General features: G+C 36.9%; 1 long non-coding RNA gene across 1 annotated transcript in view; it reads left to right on the top strand.

The window, feature by feature from the left end:
• The first annotated feature begins 5,353 nt into the window (after positions 1–5,353).
• Positions 5,354–7,263, top strand: part of LOC116789797 — a 28,655-nt gene continuing 26,745 nt past the window's right edge. The window contains exon 1 of the long non-coding RNA XR_004358158.1: positions 5,354–5,452. This is a non-coding gene — a long non-coding RNA (uncharacterized LOC116789797). The remainder of the gene's footprint in view (positions 5,453–7,263) is intronic.

Raw genomic sequence — 7,263 nt, 5'->3', positions numbered from 1 at the left:
AATGTCTTGCCCTATGTGATATAGGATACTGATGCTAAAGTTGCACATAATTTAATGCAGCAGACAGCTACAGATTCACAGCCGAACAGACCTGCAAAGAATCATATTATTGTGCACAAAGGAAGCTGTGTGATACGAATATGATCTGACACAACTGACAAAACCTGACAGTATGTATCAAGCTAATCATGCAGAGAGCAAGTACGGGCAGTTTTCAGAAAACAGGCTTTTGTTTTTTATTTATTTTCCAAAATGCTGCATAAAAGACTATTTTTTGACCTTTTGCCCAGTTCACTGAAACTGATGGAAAAATCTTCTCTGATTTCATGGGTTGTTGGATCAGGCCCAGAGACTGCAGCAGTGTGAAGGGCTCTGTCAAAGCCATGAGGAGGCAGTGGGTTGCGGTAGATGGAGAGATTTAGAACAGAGCTGAGATTCATAGGTAGAATTATTAATGTGGAGCTTGCAAAGGCCCTCCTCCCCCTGTGCATACCTCTGTTTAGCAAGATCAATCACTCACTTCCACATCAACCAAATTTGTCCAAGATTAGGAAGATAGTAATAATAAATAATTAGCATTTACATCACACCTTTCAGCTTCAAAGCATCTTACAAATATTCACTAATTAATCCTCACAACAGTCTTGTGAGTTAGGGATTTTCAGTATTCACTAAGGACTCAAAAATCTACAAAGTAAATAAAAAAATAGGCAGCAAACTACCCCCTCCCTGACTATATGAGTGTTTGCTGCCGACCAGTACAGGAGAAAACATGGTGTGTCTTGGGAACACTTCTGTTCCAGTAATTCTTGCATTCTCTAAAAAGTAAATAGGTATGTATCATAACCTCATGAATTAAACATAAGGTAAAATAAATCCAATTATTTTAAGTCTTTGTCATCCTAAAAATATTAAATATATTAATTTTGAAACAATTACACAATTATTTATTCTTTTACCAGCTACTGTGATCATCAATTGTGTTTTCCTATTATAGGTTCCCGAAATATCAAGAGAATCTTTGAAAGTATCTATTAACTATCCATTTGTCAGATGAATGCTGGGAGCATAAATGCAGTGGTCCTAAGAGACTCTAAAGCAGCTGTGTTTCTCAGAGCAGTTAAAAAGACACACAAAATATTGCTTGTAGTGTCTTTCACATCCAGTTTTATGTTCATTCTGTGTGAAAAGAAGCTGCTAATGGGAAAAGGAGGAAATGTTAATGAATTCTATCCCTACCCCATAATGCAGGTTACTCAGAAACACATGGTACCTTCAAATCTTTCTGGTTAACATGCAATGTGGAGAAGCAGTTAAAGTAAAGGATAAGGAACTGCAGAGAACTACAACTGCTCATGACTCCCTTCTCCCTATCGTGAGTAAATTGGAATAGAACCACTGAAGGAGATGGGTCTCAGCTGATTCACATCAGGCAAAAATGCAGTGTGCCTTTGTGGTTTGTAGACCCTCTTTGTCTCAGTCTCCCCAACAGACAACTCTGTGCTTTTCCAAAGGAAAAAGAACAAGTTCTGGAAATCAATGGAAATCTAGTTTTGCTCTGTGGTTCTTTCTTGGATTTTCACTTTACTCATTGATAGAAGAGGAGAGTTAAACAAGTAGCTTCTTATTTGTTTCAGAAGAGAGGGTCTCCTTGTATTTCTTCAGGATTCACACAAAAGAAATTACTGTTACCTTAGGGGAAAATAGTTTCATTTACCAGGTTAAAAAACTTCTTTGCTTGTGGTGAATGTCTAAAAGTAATAACCTTGATCTTAGGAAACAGGGTGAAATAATGTATTTTCTTGGTTTTTTGTTTCTACAGAGGCTCTTCATGCACTATTCAAACTAATACTTTTCGTATTACAAATTCCTATAAAGTAAGGCTACAAAATGAAGTTATTCCCTAAATAGTTGCATCAGTTCAGGTTGTGTTGGAGACATATTGTCTGGGGCAATATTGGTAGAAGAGCTACCAACATTCTGAATTGAATGTTAACTATCTTCAGAAATATCTAATCCTTTTTGTTGACTGGCCTTTCCCAGAAATCAGAAAGCTTCATAATCTTCTGAGTTCTGCAAGTGACCCCTTCTCCCAGCTTAGGTTCAAACCCCTAAATTGTTCGCTGCTCTGTGGCCTCACCATTGGATCTGGCTGTTCCTCGCTTGCTGTCCACCTCCAGTACTTTTTCTTTTTAAACTTAGGTCATGATTTACAAAAGAAGGTTTTGCAAGCCGTACTTTTTTACATATTTGTTGTTGGATTCAGTTTCACTCAGACCACTGGCCTGCCTCCAGTTCTTACCCACTCCCTTCCAAATCCAAAAGTATACACTTTTTCTGGCTCATTTGTGGTGTTGGGGTGTTTTACAGGGAGGTGGTACACGATGACAACCAGGTGTCACAGATAAGACTTCCCCATGATACAATTTCACAGGGTGCTCTGTTTTTCTCAGGAGACATTCTGGACTATTTTGTGCTGCACATTGCCAGAAGCTGATTAGAAATTGCTGGAGTACAAGCTGAATGGCCAATTAAACCCCTGTATCCTATGGCAATCTGATCGAGATAGGAAGTACAGAACATAAGGGACATAGCTCCCCTAAACCACAGCTTTCTTAGCAGCTTAGCTTCTTTTAGATGCTCTGTCTGTGATAAAACACATTCGACCACCTGACAACACATATATTTAGTATGTATTGCAGTACATCCATATATGTACAATATATGCACTTAGTATCTATCATAGTACATGTAATGCAAATATATATAGTCTTGTAATTTTTCAATGCCATACAAAGAGACTTGCTCACTCCACTATCCTGAAACACAGAGACCTTTTACGTCTTTCTGACAAGCAGAAAATTCCTAACCCAAACAGGTAGAAAGTGTCAGGAAAGTAAGTTCACTGAACTTTCTGGAACATATGTCCTGGTGTTTCACTGATGGAAAGAGGGTATAAATGGATTCATCCAAAGCAGCTTGAAAAACTTAAGTGAATCTCACTTAACTTTTACTACACAGGTCTTTCAAGCCTTCATCTCAACAAAATTTAATAAGAATTTAATCCTATAACTAAATAATTAATGTAAAAAAATGTAATGATTAATTACATAAGCACACAGCATGTATGTCTTTAAGTGCTGGCCAGTTTTATGTTTGTACTGTGCCAATGAAAAGCATGTAGTTATGAGATGTCTCATTGGCTGTTTCCCATTGAATTTCAGGTTATAGGATGTGACTGGGGCTGAGAATCCACAAAATCCACTGTTTTCACTTTCCTTGAGGCTTGAGTGGGCGAGAAGGGTGGGCAAGAGCTATAACTGGGTAAAGGAGGCTGCCCTCTGTAACATGAGGCTCCTCCAGCTACCAAACATAGCTGTGTTGTGAATGTTGTCTTATGTTGAAGACCAGCAGAGCTGAGGAGGGCAAAAATAAAACATCTACTTTTTTGGGGCTACCTCCAGTCTCCATGGCAACCCTGCCAAACTGGCTTCTCCTTCACTCATGAAGTATTATTGTGAGAGGCCTTACTAAGTAGATAAATTACTTTGTATTTTCTTTCCCGGGGCATTTAAATCTTGTTTCTGATGAGACTTTTGCAAGACTACATTTTTTAAGTGAAAGGTGCCAGCAAGTGCTTGTCTTCAGTGCCATAGTTTCCTTTTCTTATTGTGAATGGCAAGGACAGCTCATGCATCCAACAACAGGTACAGTTTTGCCTTTTGGGACTCACATGGTTACAGACAAATCAGCATTTACTCCTGTCAGGATATGAGATTTAGCACTCCTGGAAATGTTGCCTCATCTGCCTTGATGCAATCCTCTGGGATGTCCTGTCCTGCAGATCCAGGTGTGCTTGGGAAGCAAAGCCAGGCCAGGAATTGTGCAGAAGTAACTTCAGGCTGAGTTGTAAGGATGTGTGAAGAATCCCCAGTGTTTTGTAGCTCAAGATCATAAAGGTCATTTCCAAAATTCTCCTGCAGAATGTATCATGTTAATTGTATCTACAATAATAATTCTCAAAGCTGATGAGCTCCAGCATTTAATTTCTAAGTCCTTCCCACACCAGAACTATATGAAAACATAACTTAATTCTTTTTAATTCAAAACAATAAAATTACTCCAGTTTCACTGGAGAAGAGGTGCGTGGATCCTCAAACACTAGGGAGAAATTAACACCTTTCTGGTGATCTCAGTTTGTCTATGAGGTTTCAAAATCTGGAAAGTGTGTGTGTGTGACAACTAATTATAATAATTTTACAAGTTCAGTGATTTTTTTTCCCAACCTTTGATTTTCTTTCAGGAAAAATCATGGTTCCATTTTGTCAAAGATGTGAATTATTTTTCATTTTGTGAATTTTTTCAAGTAAAGCAAATTGGACAGTTTGTATTCAGCAGTAGAACTCATTTTGAACAATACTTAGCTAATGGAGCAAAAGATGTATAAGGTAAAAACATGTGCTGAACATATGCACCCCCCTGACGCATGCCAAACTTAATTAAAAATCAGGCCCTAATTTGCTGTGGGATCTAGACAGTGTACTGGTTCGTCCAGATGTTTATAAATGAGAAAAATACATTCTCTATTGAATTCTGCATTTTACAGACTCTGGGAAACTATTGTCCGAGTGTTATGCACTCTCAGTTCCTTGAATACCAACATTCAACATTGTTGAAGGTATAGTTTATAAATCCTAAACATAACTGAGGCTCTCTGAGGATTGCTCATTTTACATTAAAGAGAGACACTGTAAAACCACGAATAGAAGTCTTAATAAAACCCTCTGAGAATACATGTCCCGGGGCTATTCAACAGGAGATTGTCAGCCTTTCCCCTGAAGTACAAGGCAAGAAATAATTTCAGGTTGTCCAATATTTTTATGCAATTATTTCAGCGTACAAGTTTACCAGCAGTCCTCTATTTCAGCACTGTAACAGAAGCAATAAATAGAGGACTTTGCAATGAGGTATATTGACGGATATACACATTAAATGCAATTTTGATTTTGAAATTTAATTAATAGCCTTCAGGCCATAGAAGAATATATAGCAGTTAAAAAGAAATATTACCCCCCACAAAAAAAACCACCAAGCTCCCAAACATTTTTAAATACCTGTTTGCACCATTTGCAGTGATCAAGAAGAGAAATTAACTGCAAAAATTACTTTGGGAATTATTTTGTAACAATTCAATCAAGTCATATTTAGTTTTAAGAGAACTTCTCAAAGAATTGGGGGGGGGGAAGTGTTTTATATGACTGAAATTGGCTTCCTTCACGTAACTATTTACTTTTAATGTAAGATTTTGATAAAATATTAACAAATGTGTTTATAACTAGTAGTGTTCACTAAGTATAGTGAAAGAGGGAAAATTTCTGGCCACTCTGCAAAACACTGACAAAATTTGATAGTGTTTTGCATTTTTTGGGAATCTCCAATGTCAAACAGAAGAGTAAGAATTCCTATATCATCTTTAACTGGCATGCAAACAAGGTTTTGTACTTGCTAATGCAATGAACTTGATATTTAACAAATCAAATTATTTTATTTATTATGCATGACATTTTAATACCCTCTTCATCACAAAAATAGTTACTATTTAAGAATGTTTAAAGTAGTCAATCTCTCCCCTCCTCTTGTTTAATATTTACCTCCTTATATTGTGAATAATATAATAGTACTGATGTTAAAAAAAACCTTAGAAGCCTAACTGATGGCTCACAATTAGAGTCATGTATCCCATTGGCAGCAAGGAATTCCTAATTTAAGACCAGGGTCTTAGAATGACAAGAAACAGCTGATGGTGAGACCTCTGTTCCTTACACAGTTCAGCTGGTTCCACTCTTTCCTTGGACTTTCCACAGCTCCAGATCCAGCCCTCTGCTCTGCCTTTTGCTCAGGCTGTGAGCTCTGTAAAAGTGTCTCTGTTGTCACACTCTTTGTCTAACACCCTGTCTAGCAATACTCTGTCTTGGCTAACTTCTGGACAATGAAATAAAGCAGGTAATTGGTCCTACATTTTTGGGGAAAGACTTCTGGATGGAAAGGAGTTTTTTGTGTCCCCTTTCGACTGTGAGAAAAATCACAGAAAATTCTGCATCAAGTCACAGATTTTTTTATCATTGCTGAAATATCATGAAAACCTGCCAGATTTTAACTTGCTAAGAATATTTTAACCAAGAAGCAGCATTGACTCATGCAACACTGACAATAACAAAATGTGATGAAAGTTCTCAGGGTATTAATAGATTTGATCATTTCTCAATATGTCTGAATACATTTTTCTACATATATTTTTATGGAATCTCACATGTAAAAGGACTAATTTACTAATCATTCTTCTTCACACAGTTACTATTAAAAAACCCACTTATAATATTTTTCCAGTTATTTTAACCATTATTTAACTCTCTACAATGGTGGAATTCTATGGTCTGTTGTACCATTTCCTAGTAGCCCATAAATACCACCACTAAAAGCATTTCTTATCTTGTCTGCAGGACAAGCTGATTCACTACATGTGTAGTAGAGTTAGGTGAGACAGAGCTCAAAACAGCAATGACAGAAAGTAGTGAAACTCCTGTATAAAAGCTTTTCCTGACAATTGTCTGTGCAGTAATGAGCAAATGTGGAAAATAAAATAATTTAAAAAAAAAAAGGAGGAACAATTTTTCCAAGGCCACCTGGTCTTCTCACCTGACATTTAATAACTTGCACCAAAGCGACATCACTGCTTATAGTTCACCTTCTGTTAATCAGCCACTTTTCCTTCAAGTATAAGTGAGTCAAGAAAAGGCAAGCCTTGCTTTGCACATTTGTAACAGTTGAAGGAATCCCTTTTGAAGTGCAATGCTCACACTGAAACACCTGCATTGGCATCAACGGGACTATCCACTGTCAGAGGATAGCACCCTGGAATTTATCCTTGGCTTTAGTGGGATCCTGCTTTCTCTGTTTCAGTGTTTCCATGTTATGCTAAGAGGTGATTGCTAGAGAATTAAGAACAGTTTCTTGAGACTTTACAAAATATTAAATGGAAATGGAAAAAAATAAACAGCATGCTCAAAAAAAAAAAGATTATGAAAAAAGGTTTGAAACAGTTCTTGTCTGGTTCATTATTAATATTTATATTCTTATGCTATGCAACTTATTAGGTATTATTCATTGCTCAAAGGTTTAGGTGTAAGCATCATAAGCTTAATCAGAAGCAACATTTCTTCTTCCATTGAAACTATCCTGACACTGACTCTAAAAAGTGGTTAA

Source organism: Chiroxiphia lanceolata, chromosome 7, assembly GCF_009829145.1.
Source record: "Chiroxiphia lanceolata isolate bChiLan1 chromosome 7, bChiLan1.pri, whole genome shotgun sequence".
Lineage (NCBI taxonomy): Eukaryota > Metazoa > Chordata > Aves > Passeriformes > Pipridae > Chiroxiphia > Chiroxiphia lanceolata.
The sequence above is the reverse complement of the archived record's forward strand: the minus strand, read 5'-3'. Positions and strand labels throughout refer to the sequence as shown.